Below are 14877 nucleotides of genomic sequence, written 5' to 3'. Positions count from 1 at the left end.
ATAGTTTGAATTAAGTCTTATCTGCATTATATTACTTTTTATTTAACTTTTTATTTGTTTTAATTAGTTACACATGATAGTAGAAGGTGTTTTGATACATCATATATAATGGAGTATAACTTCTTATTTTCCTAATTATACATGATGTAGAATCCCACCAGTCATACATGTACATAGAGTAATAATGGTCTGATTCATTCTACTATTCTTCTTACCTCCTCCCCTCTCTTTACTCCTCTCTACCTAATCTGAAGTATCTCTATTCTTCCCTAATCCACCCCCTATTGTGAATTAGCATCTGCATGTCAGAGAAAACATTCAGCCTTTGGTTTGGTTTTGGCTTATTTTGCTTAGCATGATATTCTCCAGCTCCATCCACTTACCAGCAAATGCCATAATATCATTCTTATTTAAGGTTGAGTAATATTCCATTGTGTATATATACCATACTTTTTTAATTCCTTCACCTGTTGATGGCTATTTAGTTTGGTTCCATAGTTTTGTTAATGTAAGTTGAGCTGCTACAAACATTTATGTGGCTGCATCATTGTAATACGCTGATTTTAAGTCATCTGGGTATAAACTGAGAAGTGGATAGTTGGGACAAATGATGATTCCATTTCAAGTTTTCTGAGCAATCTCCATACTGCTTTCCATAGTGGTTGCCCTTACTAGCATTTCCACCAGCAATGTATGCATGTACTCTTTTCCCCACATCCTCATCAACCTTTACTTTTGTTTATATTCTTGAAAATTGCTGTTCTGACTAGAGTGAGATGAAATCTTAGAGAAGTTTTGATTTGTATTTCTTTAACTGCTGATGTTGAACTTTTTCATATATTTGTTTGATTATATATAATCTTCTGAGAAGTGTCTGTTCAGTTCCCTAGCCCATTTATTGATAGGGTGTGTGTGTGTGTGTGTGTGTGTGTGTGTGTGTGTGTGTGTTTTAAGTTTTTTGAGTTCTTTATATATGCTGGAGTTTAATGCTCTGTCTGAGGTGCATGTGGTAAAGATTTTCTCCCATTCTGTAGGCTCTCTCTTTGTGTTATTGTTTCCTTTGCTGAGAAGCTCTTTAGTTTGAATCTATCTCATTTACTGGTTTGATTTTCTTGTGCTTTAGGGGTCTTGTTAAAGGATGTCAGATCCTAAGTCAACATGGTAAAGATCTGGACCTACTTTTTCTTCTCTTAAGTACAGGGTCTCTGGTCTAGTGCCTAAGTTTTTTATCATGTTCAAAACACTAAAAAAACCCCGGATTACTAGGAACATACCTCAATATTGTAACAGATCCATGCTAAGCCCAAAGCTAACATAATTCTAAATGTAGACAAATTGAAGCATTCCCTCTAAAAACTTGAACAAGACTGTCAGTACCAGCACAGCCATACTTGCGATTTCCAGTGAGAGGTGAAGGGGATAAGAAGAATAAAGACTCACACATGCAGACTTTGAAAATAAAGCCAGGGTCAGTTGGAGTGCTACTCTCTGATGGAGAAGCAGATCTAAAAAGTTACAGCAGCAATTTTTATTTATATATATCCCATTGTCAGGTTAAAGGCTATGCAAGCATTATTCTGTATTCAGGAAAGTTACAGAAACTAGAAACATCTATGTAGCTCTTCCACATTTGCAATGTACAATGTTAGGAGTTTTGTGTAGTGCTTAAGAAAGTCCATTGTTTAAAGTTACTATTAAGTGGGCAGGCTCAGGAGTTAACAGAGCGGATGAAACATTGTGATATTCTAGCATAAGAATTCCTCTATTCCCAGGAGCTATGTGCCTGAGATCAAAGCACACAAGACTCTTGCACAGTGCCTCCTCATACAGAGCATTAGCACAGAAGCTAAGCATCCTGTGCTCTTGCACAGAAACATTCCCAGGGACCAGGCATGCCATAGCCCTGAGGTCATCAGAGACCCCAATCTCAGATACTGCCCTCCCATTCTCAGATCAGAGACCCCAATCTCAGATACTGCTCTCCCATTCTCAGTTACCTCTCTCCACACAAGACAAGGATGCCCTTTTTCACCACTTCTCTTCAACATCATCCTTAAAACTCTAGACAGAGCAATTAGACAGGAGAAAGAAATTAAGGGAATATGATTAGGAAAAAGAGAATTCAAACTATCAGTATATTTAAATGAACCAAAAAATTCCACCAGAAAATTTCTTAAACTCATAAATTCAGCAAAGTAGCAGGTTAAAAAAGTCAACACTCATAAACCAAACATGTTTCTATACATCAATGATGAATTTACTGAAAGAGAAATTAGGAAAACTACCCCATTCACAATAGCGTCAAAAAATACTTGGAAATCAATCTAACAAAAGAGGTAAAAGTCCTCTACAATGAAGATTACAGAAGACTAAAGAGGAAATTGAAGAAGACCTTAGAAGATGGAAAGACCTCCCATGCTTCTGGATAGGCAGAATTAGTATTGTCAAAATGACCATACTTCCAAAAGTAGTATACAGATTTAATGCAATTCAAATTAAAATCTCAAAGATATTCTTCAAAGAAATAGAAAAATCAATGAAATTCATCTTGAAAAATAAGAGACCCAGAATAGCCAAAACAATCTTTAGCAATAAGAGTGAAGCATGAGGCATCACAATACCAGACTTTAAACTATACCACAGATGTATAGTAACAAAATCAAGCATGGTATTGGCATCAAAACAGACAAATAGACCAATGGTACAAAATAGAAGACACAGGGACAAACCCACACAAATACAGTTATCACATACTAGACAAAGGTGCCAAAAACATTTACTGGAGAAAAATAGCCTATTCAATAAATGGTGCTGGGGAAATTGAAAATTCACATGTAACAAAATAAAATTAAACCACTATCTCTCACCTGCATGAAACTCAACTCAAATTAGATTACTTTTCTGACATAAATGCTGCAAGATATTGAAAGAAAATATTTGAGTCAATATGTGTAGGAGAAATACTTTGACATCATACACCTTCCCATATGAAACAATATTACAAAGCAAGTTTGTGTCAATGCCAGAACTAAATCCACATAATCCTCAATTCAATTTCATTCTTCCTTCCTCTGCATTTGTTAGTGTATGATTTTATTAAATATCCTTCATTGCTCTGATATTTATGGTTTAATAATCCATATGTGCTTTCTGGAGTTCTTAACTGAAAGATAAGCTGAAATTATTTAAAAATATTTTTCTACTTATTAGCTAGTGAATTTTATCTATGACATTGTCTTCTTGTATCAAAGAGCTTATTTATTTTTTCTCCATATCCTAGCAACATATAAAATAAAAGCCCAGGGAGTTAACTTACACTGTTTCTGAGCTATCAATCTCACAAATGGCTTGTCCAAAACTATCATCTGTTTCACATAGAACACATCCATCTATTTCTATGAAAGTCACAAAAGATAACCGAAGCTGGACTGAAATTAGTTCTTTGTTGCAACTTTCCAATCTGTCAAATTATGAGGATGAAAAATGAATTAGCAAATAGCAGGGCTTGTCAACTCTAAAGACAAGCACAATAAAATCTGGAAGGATATATGTGATGACCAACTTTTTAATGTATTACATTTCATTTATAAATATACATTGAAAGCTTATGTGATCATAAATATTCACCATAGTTGTGCATTCCCCCCCCCAAAATCAAGATATTCCTTTTTGTCTGTTATACTGTTTGTTTTCACTTAAAATCTTACATAAAAAGAGAATTATAGAACATTAGGTATGTTACAGACCACTGAGTATAAGCCTACCCTTTGGAAGTTGACAAAACTGAAATCTGACAAGTTAGGTGATTTCTCCACAGGCAAAGATCTGGTCAGATTTAGAGTCATGACTTGGCACTTGGATTAAAAAAAAAAAAAGGTAGGCAGTGTATTGATATATTATTTAACTTGCCCAACTTCTTTTGCTAAAACACAGGAAATAAGAATTCAAATACAATTCTCTCCCATTCCCCTGTTCACTTCCAGCTATGAAGCTACTCCAACATAAGATTGTGAAATTTCATAATATGTGTCTTAGCAATTAGTTTATCCAGAAAACTAAAGGTGCCTTTTATGTTCCAAACATTTGAATAAACACTAGTTATAGAATGGAGAAGAAACAAATGTGGTCCCTAATTATGTTAAATAGACAATATATGGAGATTTCAGGAAGAGTGTGGCAACATAAAAATATAGTGTCATCTGAAAAGACACCTGTAAGTAAAAAATAAGCAAGGGTCATCTTTGTGTGAAGCATGGATGAGAGGAAGAAGAGCAGTAAAAATCAGTATATCAGAGATAGGGAATGGTAAATAAAATATGCTCTAAATTGACAAAGTACTACATGAGTTGAATGAACTGTGACTGGTACACAGTAAGCGATCTGAACAGTGATAAAGTCAGAAAGGTGAGACCTTTGTAAACTCACAGTGAAAGTCTTTAGCTAACAGAGAAGTTTGGGAGACATAATATGAAAGATTTGAGAAAAGGGGATGTGAAGCCATCTTGGAGAGCCAATAGATAATGTTCAGAATCTACTCAAATTTTAAAATCATAAGTTTGAAGGGAAACTATTTGTGGTAGGTTGAAAATAGTATCCTAGAAGTGCCAGATCATAATCCCTGGAATCTCTTGATGTTAAGTTTATGTAGATATGACTAAGAAACGTGAAATAAGGAGATTACTTGAATTTATACAAATGCCTTAAATGTCGTCAGGAGCTGCCTGGATGCAGAGGCCTTTAAGTCCTGATGCTCAGGGTTCTAAATAATTATTGCATTCAGTCTGGCACAGTAGTGCCAGGTCGCAGTAATTTGGGTGTTATCCCAGCTCAGATAACAAGGCTTGGCTCCAGGAGTAGGTGTCACTCGCTAGGGTGAGTTATACTCCCCTGTCTTTGTCATCCTACCCTTCGCCCTTTTGGAGATAAAATGTTCCGTGGAACCTCCCCTTATGTCTCCCCTGTATAAAAATAAAGAACTCCCGTGGCTCTCTCTCTTTTTCCATGGACCCCTAAGGTCAGAGAGCTGTCCCCAATTTTGAAAAGGTACTTCTGTGTGTTTGCATGTTTTCTTTGATGTTTTCAGAATAGTCAGATTTTGTGAATCCAGCATGAGATCACCAGCTAGGGTGGTGACAGGTTGGCAATAAATATAAGTGTCCTTGTGGTGGCATAAAAATAAGGCAGAGGGAGATGACACACATAAGTGAGGAGGGGGCCATATGATCACAGGCAGAAACTGGAGGGATGCAGCCACACGTCAAGTGATAGTAGATGGAAGAGCCAAGTAATGTGTTCTACCCCAAACCCTGTAGAACAAGAAGGGCTCCAATACCTGGATTTCAGTCCAGTGATAATGACTTCAGGTCTCTAACCTCCAGAACAGTGAGAGAATGATTTTCTGTTGTTTTTAATCACCATTCTTAGGAAACTAAGATGTCTTTCTGTTTAGTTGTATGACACTTTTCAGCTACTCCAGGGTAAATGTAGAGATGACAGATAATTGAGTTCATTGTTTTAAAACTGATGGAGAGAAAAAGGGAATGGAATTCTGGGTGTTTCTGAAATAATGACTAAAACCACAACAACAACAACAAATATGAAATCTAAGCTGTTCAAGAGGGAAAATAAGGATAAAATGTAGCTGATGTATAATGAAAATATAAAGATATCCGAGGTTAGAGGTCATAATATGGTTGAAAAAACATAAGTACCTGTTAGTAGTCATTAAATGTTGAATGAAAATAAATATCATGTTTAGAATTATTGGGTATTTTCAAGCTCAAAACAGCCCTGGATAATTATCAATGGAGGTTAGGAAATTGGAAGTGTCGAAAATTGGAGACTTGACCAAGGAAGCTACTTCCCAGGTCTACATTATAAAACTTCCTTGTATAATGAAGACTAAATGTTAAAATTAAAAGTACATCTCTTTATAGTATATTAGATTTAGGTTCCCATTGAGAAATTAGTAGGACAGAGAAATACTTCTACAAGTATATTGTAACAGGGTAACCAGATACTTGTTTAACTTTATGGATCAAAAGATATCTTCAAAATGCACATTAAAAAAGAGGAACTTTGTATTTGGGAAGACTTGTGTTTCAAATTGTTTGTCTTAACTTTCTACTTTAATTATTTTCCATAAAATTAATCAATACAATTTTAAGTATACATTGATATATGCCTCTGGGACTTGCTTCACATATCGAATTTCTAGATAATGTGCTCATAAATGTATTAGAGACCATCAAATTATCTTAGTCACAAGTGTGTATTCTAAGAACCCTGTATCTAGGTTGAAGTGCTGACATAGGCTTTACTTATTTTGCCAAGTAGCTCAGTTTGATCCAATATAATACGGCACCTATACTGTTTACTGAGATTCTATTTAGAAAATTCTTAGGCAGGACTAATATCCCACCCTCAATACTCCTACACTTCAGTGAAGGTGAAGCTTAAAGGAATATGATCTCCACTGGAAAAGTGACATCACAGATTTTATTTGCATTTGGAGCACCTATCTTTACTCTTCCTGTTGTTCTGCAGGGTCAGCATGAGAAAAGTGTTTATTGTCTGAGCCTTCAAGTGGTTGACAGATTTCAGACTTCAGACTTCAGACTTCAGAGGTGGGTAGTGTGAGGAGGCCTCATAGAGATATTAAAAAGTTCTCATTTCAAGCTGGGTGTGGTAGTGCATGCCTGTAATCCCAGCAGCTTGGTAGGCTGAGGCAGGAGGATCTCTTATTCAAAGCCAGCCTGAGCAATAGCGAGGAGCTAAGAAATTCAGTGAGAGTTTATACTTTATGTGTCTACATAAAATATAAAATAGGGCTGAGGACATGGTTTAGTGATCAAGTGCTCCTGACTTCAATCCCCAGTACCCCACCTCACCCCCAAAAAAATTCTCATTCCAAAAGAAGCTGAACTGCAAGATTCAGTTTGAGGTATGCAGTAGTGACCTATACTGTATTCACATATCATTCGTTGTCCCTCCCTCTGAATATTTTCTTCCTGTTCCTTACAGAGGACTTTTACTGTTGTTTTATTATTTAAAGTTGACATCTATTAAGTACCAGTTAGTATGGCTTTGCCATAGGACACAGTGCTTTGAAATCCAGTGTAACCAGTGATGGAAAGATAAACCAGCTCTGTGATGATGAACTATGCTCCTGTTTGCAATATTTGCCAAAATAGCACGTCAGGAACGTGCCCATCCTTTTATATCATGACTACCTTTTTCTTTAATTTTTGACGTATTTTATGAGAGCACATCACTTGCTCTGGAAAGGCATAGGGAAACTAAATTTTCTCAGGTTTATTATGCTATCTAGAGAATTCCATGATGGTTTTCAAATATGTCAAACCCTTTTATAATCCTCTCCCATTGAAGGTAGGTGCAATTAAGATATGTTTTTAGCAAAGGTGATGAAATAGTCACTCCTATGATTGTAAGATGTGATGAACATTATTTTCCAAAGTACATGTGTGAAGACATGAAGTAATATCAATATACTTTGTATACAACCAGAGATGTGAAAAATTGTGCTCTATATGCATAATAAGAATTGTAATGCAATCTGCTGTCATATATAAATAAAAAAATAATTTTTTTAAAAAAAAGATAACTTCTCTTTCTGTCTTTGAAGAAGTAAGCTACCATGTGGAAGAGGACCAGTGATAAGGTCCCATAGTAAGAAAATGGTAAATCCCCTAGGAGCTGAAGTTAGCCCCTTGCTGACAGGCAGCTAGATAGAGTTCTACATAAATAATACTATAATCACAAGGAATGGAATTTTTCCAGGAACTACATTTTGTATGATTATTTTAACTAGGCAAGTATCTGGAGCTTTAGAAGGGAATATAATCCAGATGACATCTAGACTACAGCTATGTAAGACCTTGAGCAGAAAATACACCTAGGCTCCTGGCACATGAAAATTGGTCAACGTGAATGACTTAAAGACACTAAATGTGTATTAATTCATTAGCAACAATAGAAAACTAATGCAATAGTACAACTGGATCATAGGGTAGTTCTATTTTGAGTTTTTGAGGAACTTCCATACTGATGCATTAGTGACTGAAGTAATTTCCCACCAACATCTTCATCAGCATTGATTGGTATTGTATTTTTGATGATTGCCATCATATATATATATATATATATATATATATATATATATATATATATATATATATATAAATCCCCCACTTGATTATGGTAAAAAATATTTTTTAAATATGCTGTAGGATTCAGTAGGCTAGTTTTGGAAGGACTTTTGCATTGATGTTTATCAATGATATTGGCCCATACCTTTCTTTTTTGTTGTATCTTTATCTGGTTTTGGCGACAAAGTAATTTGGGCCTCGTAGAATGTGTTACAAGAATTCCCTCCACTTCAGTTTTTTGGAATAGTATAGGAAGTATTGGTATGAAGTCTTCAAATGCTTGTTGAAACTCAGCAGTGAAGCTTTCTGGTCTTGAGCTTTTTTCTTCATGAAAGGTTTTTCATTGTTTATTCAATCTTGTTACTTGTTATTAGGATGTACAGATTTTCTAATACTTTCTGGTTTAGACTTTGTAAGGTTATGTTTGGGAATTTGTCCATTTCTCCAAGAATACTAAATTGGTTTATGTAGAATGTTTATTATAATTTTGAAAGACCCTATGTATTTCTGTGGTATCAGCTTGATATCTGTATTTTTATATCTGGTTTGTTTCTTGGAATCTCCTCTCTTCTTTTCATAGTTAGTCTTACTAAACAAAGGTTTTGTCTTTTTTTTATAACTTTGAAAACTCAGGTCTTTGCTTTGTTGATTTTTTATATTGTTTTAGTTTTTCATTTCACTTATTTATGCTCTGATATTTACTCCCTTTACTTCTACTATGTTTGGGTTTACTTTGTGCTTGTTTTTCTACTTCCTTGAGATGTTTGATTTATTCTACTATCAGTCCCTTCTATTGCACTTTCAATTTTATTTGAGTATTTTTCAGCAATAAGATTTCTGTTTGATGTCTTTAAGTTGCTTTTATTTCTAGGCTAAGTATCTCTGGTACAATGCTGAAGTGTTTCCATAATTTGCTGTTGCTGATTTTTTGTTTGTTTGTTTTGATGTTGTTGTTTTTTCAGACTCACTGAATTTATTTTAAATAATGTTTTAAATTCTCCATCCAAGAATTTGAACATATGAGTTACTATTGTCTCAGTTTCTGGCACTTTTTTTTCTTTTTCTTTTTTGCTTTCTTTCTTCCTTCTCCTTCTCCTTCTCCTTCTCCTTCTTTTTTTTTTTTTTGGTACCAGGGATTGAACTCAGGAGCATTTAACCACTGAGCCATATCCCCAGCCTATTTTTTAGATTTTAATTTTTTTTTTTTAATTTTGAGACAAGGTCTCACTAAGTTGCTGCAGCTGACTTTGAACCTTTGATCTTCCTGCCTCAGACTTCAGAGTTGCTGGGACCTTATTTTTACTTTTAAGTATAATCACAGTTTTTTGTTTTTTTTTTTACTGTTAAGTATGATCACGGTTTTGTTGATGCTCACAGTGCTTTGTTTGTGATGTCATTTGGATATTTAAGGATGAGGTATTTATTTCAGTCTTAAAAATTTTATGTATTCTAATTTGTTATATATGACATCAGAATATATTTTAATTCATATTATACATATAGAATACATTTTTCATGTCTCTCTTTGTACACAAAGTAGAGTCAAACCATTTGTGTCTTCGTACATGTACTTAGGGTAATGATGTCCATCTCATTCCACCATCTTGCCTACCCCCATAACCCCTTCCTTCTCTTTCCTCCCCTTTGCCCTATTTAAAGTTCATCTGTTCCTCCCATGCTCCCACCCCATCCCCATTATGAATCAGCCTCCTTATATCAGAGAAAACATTTGGCATTTGTATTTTTTTTTTGATTGGTTTACTTAGCATTATATTCTCTAAATCCATTTATCTGCAAATGCCATGATTTTATTCTCTTTCAATGCTGAATAATATTCCATTGTGTATATATACCACATTTTCTTCATCCATTCTTCTAATGAAAGGCATCTAAGTTGTTCCACAATTTAGCTATTATGAATTGTGCTGCTATAAACATTGATGTGGTTGTGTCCCTTAGTATGCTGTTTTTAAGTCCTTTGGGTATTGACTGAGGAGTGGGATAGCTGGGTCAAATGGTGGTTCCATTCCCAGTTTTCCAAGAAATAACCATACTGCTTTTATTATTAGCTGCACCAATTTGCAGTCCCATCAGGAATGTATTAGTGTGCCTTTTCCCCCACATATTCGCCAACACTTATTGTTGTTTGTATTCTTAATAGCTTCCATTCTGACTGGAGTGAGATGAAATCTTAAAGTAGTTTTTATTTGAATTTTTCTAATTACTACAGATGTTGATCATTTTTTCATGTATTTGTTGATTAATTGTATATCATCTTCTGAGAAGTGTCTGTTCGTTTCCTTGGCCCATTTATTTATTGTGTTATTTGTTGTTTGGTATTTAGCATTTTGAGTTTTTATATATCCTGGAGATTGCTGCTCTTTCTAATGTGAGTGTAGTAAAAATTTGCTCCCATTCTGTAGGTTCTCTCTTTACCTCACTGATTGTTTCTTTTGCTGAGAAGAAGCTTTTAATTTGAATCCATTCCATTTATTGCTTCTTGATTTTAATTCTTGCACTATAGGAGTCTTATTAAGGGAGTTGGAGCCTAATCCAACATGATGGAAATTTGGGCCTACTTCTTCTTTTATGTGGTTCAGGTTCTCTGGTTTAATTCCTAGGTCCTTGATGCACTTTGAATTGAGTTTTGTGTATGGTGGGAGTCAGAGTCTTAATTTCCTTTTGTTTCATATGGATTTCCAGTTTTCCCAGCATCATTTGTTGAAGTGGCTATCTTTTCTCCAATATATGTTTTTGTCACCTTTGTCTAATATGAGATAACTGTAATTATGTGGGTTTGTCTCTGTGTCTTTTAAATCTATACCATTGGCCTACCAGTTTAGTTTGGTGCCAGTACCATCCTGTTTTTGTTATTATTTCTCTGTAGTATAATTTAAGGTCTGGTATAGTGATGCCACCTGCTTTACTCTTCTTGCTAAGGATTGCTTTAGCTATTCTGGGTGTCTTATTTTTCCAAATGAATTTCATAACTGCTTTTTCTATTTCTATGAGGAATTTCATTGGGATTTTGATTGGAATTACATTGAGTCTATATAGTGCTTTGGTAGTATGGTCATTTTGACAATATTCATTTTGCCTATCTAAGAACAAGGTAGATTTTTCCATATTTTACGGTCTTCTTTAATTTCTTTCTTTAGCATTCTGTAGTTTTCATTGTAGAGGTCTTTTACCTCTTTCATTAAGTTGATTCCCAATTTTTTTTGAGGCTGTTGTAAATGAGGTAGTTTTCCTAATTTCTCTTTCAGAGGATTTGTCATAGGTATACAAAAATGCCTTCAATTTATCAGTGTTAGTTTTATATCCTGCTACTTTGCTGAATTCATTTATTAGTTCTCAAAGTTTTCTGGTGGAATTTTTTGAGTCTTTCAGGTATAGAATCATATTGTCAGCAAATAGTGCTAATTTGAGTTCTTCTTTTCCTATCCATATCCCTTTAATTTCTTTCCTCTATCTAATTGCCCTGGCTAGTGTTTCAAGAACTGTGTTAAATAGAAGTGGTGAAAGAGGGCATCCCTGTCTTGTTCCAGATTTTAGAGGTAACGCTTTCATTTTTTTTTCTCTTTTTAGATTGATGTTGGCCTGGGGCTTAGCATTGAGAGCTTTTACCATATTGTGATATTTTCCAGTTATCTCTAGTTATTCTAGTGTTTTGAACATGAAGGAATGCTGTTATTTTGTCAAATGCTTTTTCTGGGTCTAGTCAGATGATCATGTGATTCTTATCTTTAAGTCTATTGATGTGATAAATACAATTATTGATTTCTGTATATTGAATCAACCCTGAATTCCTGGGATGAAACCCATTTGATTGTGGTGCACTATCTTTTTGATATGTTTTTGTATTCAATTTGCCAGAATTTTAGTGAGAATTTTTGCATCTATATTCCTTAGAGATATTGGTCTGAAATTTTCTTTCTTGGATGTGTTTTTGTCTTGTTTTGGAATCAGGATTGTATTGGCCTCATAGAATGAATTTGAAAGGGTTTCCCCTTTTTCTATATCATGAAATAATTTGTGGAGTGTTGGTATTAGTTCTTTTTTAAAGGTCTTGTAGAACTCAGCTGTGTATCCATCTGGTCCTGGGCTTTTCTTGTTGATAGGCTTATGATGGCATCTTGTATTTCAGCACTTGAAATTGATCTGCTTAACTTATGCATATCATCCTGATTCCGGTTGGGCAAATCATTGACTCTAGACATTTGTCATTGCCTTTGAAATTTTCTATTTTATAGGAGTACAAATTTTCAAAATGATTTCTAATTATCTTCTGTATTTCTGTAGTATCCATCATGATATTTCCTTTATCATCACGTATGTTAGTAATTTGAGTTTTCTCTCTTTTTCTCTTCATTAGCATGGCTAAGGCTTTATCAATTTTATTTATTTTTTTCAAAGAACCAACTTTTTTCTCTTTTTTTCAATTGTTTCAATTTTATTGATTTCAGCTCTGATTTTAATTATTTCCTGTTATTCCTGGATTTTGGTATTGATTTGTTCTTATTTTTCTAGGGCCTTGAGATGTAATGTTAGGTTCTTTATTTGTTGACTGTTTCTTCTTTTATAAAATGATTCCATGCTATGAACTTTCCTCTTAGTACTGCCTTCATAGTGTCCCAGAAATTTTGATATGTTGTATCAGTGTTCTCATTTACCTTGAAGAATTTTTTAATCTCCTCCTTGATGTGTTTTGCAACCTATTGCTCATTCAATAGCATATTATTTAGTCTCCAGGTGTTGGAAGAGCTTTTATTTCTTATTTTATCATTGATTTTTAATTTCATTCCATTATGATCTGATAGAATGCAGGGTAGTATCTCTACTGTTTTGTATTGCTAAGAGTTGCTTTTTGTCATAATATATGGTCTGTTTTAGAGAAGGATCTGTGTGCTGCTGAAAAGAAAGTGTATTCACTCTTTGATGGATGAAATATTCTATATATGTCAGTTAAGTCTAAGTTATTGATTGCATTATTGATTTCTGTAATTTCTTTGTTTAGCTTTTGTTTGGAAGATCAATCCAGTGGTGAAAGAGGTGTGTTAAAGTCACCCAGAATTATTGTGTTGTGGTCTATTTCACTCTTGAACTTGAAAATACTTTGATAAACATAGATGCTCCATTGTTTGGGACATATATATTTATAATTGTTATTTTCTGTTGATGTATGTTTCCTTTGATCAGTATGAATGTCTTTATTTATCCCTATTAATTAACTTAGTCTTGAAGTCTACTTTATTTGATATGAGTATGCAGACCCCTGCATGTTTCTGCAGTCCATGTGAGTGGTATGTTTTTTCCCACCCTTTCACCTTTAGTCTGTGGATTTCTTTTCCTATACAATGAGTCTCCTGGAGGCAGCATATTGTTGGGTCTTTTTTTTTTTAAAATCCAATCTGCCAGTCTATGTCTTTTGATTGGTGAGTTTAGGTCATTAACAGTCAGGGTTATTATTGAAACATGATTTGTATTCCCAGCCAATTTTGTTTGTTTTTGGTATTTAACTTGAGTTGAATTCTCTTTTGATTAGTTTTTCTTTTAGTATGATACCTACCTTTGCTGGTTTTCATTGTTATTTTTCATTTCCTCCTCATGGAATATTTTGCTGAGGATGTTCTGTAGTGTAAGCTTTCTAACTGTAAAATTTTTTAAAATTTTGTTTAACATGGAAGGTTTTTGCTTCAGTATCAAATCTAAAGCATCATTTTGATGGTTATAAGAATCTTGGTTGACATCTATTTTCTTTCAGAGCTTGGTATATGTTGTTCCAGAATCTTCTAGCTTTCAGGGTGTGGGTTGAAAAATCTGCAGGTATCCTAACTGGTTCCCCCTATATGTAATTTGATTCCATTCTCTTGTGGCTTTTAAATTTCTCTCCTTATTCTAGGCATTTTCATTATAATGTGCCTTGGTGTGGTTCTGTTGTGATTTTCTACATTTGGTATCCTGTAAGTCTCTTGTATTTGGTTTTCCAATTCATTCTTCATGTTTGGAAAATTTTATGCTATTATTTTATTGAATATATTGTTTATTCCTTTGTTTGGAACTCTATGCCTTCCTCTATCCCAATAACTCTTAAATTTGATCTTTTTATGTTATCCCATATTTCTTGAATATTCTACTCATGGTTTCTTACCATCTTCACTGTGTGGTCTACATTCTTTTTAAGATTATATATTTTCTCTTCATTGTCTGAGGTCTTGTCTTTCAAGTGGTCTAATCTGTTGGTGATGCTGTCTAGTGAGCTTTTAATTTGGTTTATTGTTTCTTTCAAGAATTTCTGTTTTTTTTTTCCTCAGAACCTCTATATTCTTATTGAAATAATTTTTGCTTCCTGTATTTGATTATGTAGCTCTTTATTCAAAATCATCTTTTGCTGTATGTATTTGCTCTCTTATATCATCCTTTAATTCACAGAATGTTTTAATTATGTACATCTTGAACTCCTTCTATTTAATTTCTTCTATTGTGCTAGGCATGGATTCTAATAATGTAGTATCTTAATTTTGGAGGGATACTTTTTTCCTTGTTGTTTTTTTTATGTTGTTTGTGTGTCTTCTCTTCCAGCACTGTGGATTTAAGGCTTTACCATTTTTATCCTATAGGTGTATAGTGTCCCTGCAGGGTTCGAATACCTCTCCTTTGAGGGGAAGAACAATGTTAACAGATCCCAATAAAAAAAATATACAACCTT

The sequence above is a fragment of the Urocitellus parryii genome, chromosome 2, assembly GCF_045843805.1.
Source record: "Urocitellus parryii isolate mUroPar1 chromosome 2, mUroPar1.hap1, whole genome shotgun sequence".
Lineage (NCBI taxonomy): Eukaryota > Metazoa > Chordata > Mammalia > Rodentia > Sciuridae > Urocitellus > Urocitellus parryii.
This window is presented reverse-complemented; position numbering follows the sequence as displayed.